The sequence below is a fragment of the Mesitornis unicolor genome, unplaced genomic scaffold, assembly GCF_000695765.1.
Source record: "Mesitornis unicolor isolate BGI_N332 unplaced genomic scaffold, ASM69576v1 scaffold2332, whole genome shotgun sequence".
Lineage (NCBI taxonomy): Eukaryota > Metazoa > Chordata > Aves > Mesitornithiformes > Mesitornithidae > Mesitornis > Mesitornis unicolor.
The window spans coordinates 126,149-127,374 of NW_010169754.1; positions in this window are offsets into that span (position 1 = coordinate 126,149).

Consider the following 1,226-nt stretch of genomic DNA (forward strand, 5'->3'; position numbering starts at 1 on the left):
TCCTTACTTCCAGACAAGAGTCTTGCATTTCTAGATATTCTGAAATTTGGAAAAAAGTTACAATTTTTTTTCTTTTTTAAAAAAATATATATTTTTTATCATTAGAACAACTGAGCAGTAGATAATTTTGGTCTGGTCTTCTCCCAGTTTAAAAATTTGAGACCACTTGTATTCAGCTATGGGGTTTTTACCAGCACCCAACATGTGGTGAACTGGAAAGTAAAAGTAACCCTAAAACCTACACCATGAAGGGTTTTGGACTGATAAGCTATGGAAAATTTACATAAAAACATGTTTTCTTCATTCTGAGCCCAGAATTCCAGTGGGTTGATGGGGATCCCACAACAGGGATCTGGCCCCAGCATAGCACAGAGATCCTAGAATATGGAGACCTCAGATTATCTAGGGAGCCCGGGGAGCCCACGTTGCCAAATGAGGAGCTCAGGAGGAGACTGAGGAGGCCGCTTGCAGGTGGTCTGCCTGCTCCCATGCCCTGACAGCTCCTATACCAGTATGGTCTGGAGCAGGGGGGCAGGACAGCAGGTAGGAGACAACCCAGAGGGCAGCCTGCCAGCATCCCTGCTGCTCAGCAGAAATATTGGGGAAATTCCAGCAGAAAACTGTCCCACCAGTAAATTTTTTGCTGCTCTACACATGTCAGAGCAAGGTTCATTCATCATAAGATTTAGGCTGTCTGTGTTGGACCATGAATTAAAAAAAAAAATCATAATGAAAAAGAAGATATTAAGAAATCAGTAAGAGTACTTGTCTGTATGGCAGAAAAGAGGCATCTCATAAAAAGAACTTGTAATTTAGTAAAGGCAGTTTGTCCAGCTAACAAATAATATGAAGTGCTGACTCTGAACCAGTCTGTACTCATTGACTTCAGCAACACTACTAAGAACAGTGTGGAGTAATGCTTCCCACTGCTCCGTTTCCCAGGGCCTGGCAGAAAAAGAGTCTCATCTTCACAGCATCCTTCCTCTGTAAGCAAAGAAAACAGACTGATTGGAATTTATTGTTTTGAAGACAGTTGTAGCTGAGTGCTACTTGCTTCGCACACTCTGGCTGACTCCTCACAAATCTCTTTGTCTTACCTCATGCCTATTTCATAGGGATCTGAGCTTTACCACAAGTAAGACACGTACAGCACACTTTGGAAATAACAAGATGAGCATTCTCTGCTCTGCTGTTTCCAATATTCTGTATAATTGATGTTATTAACC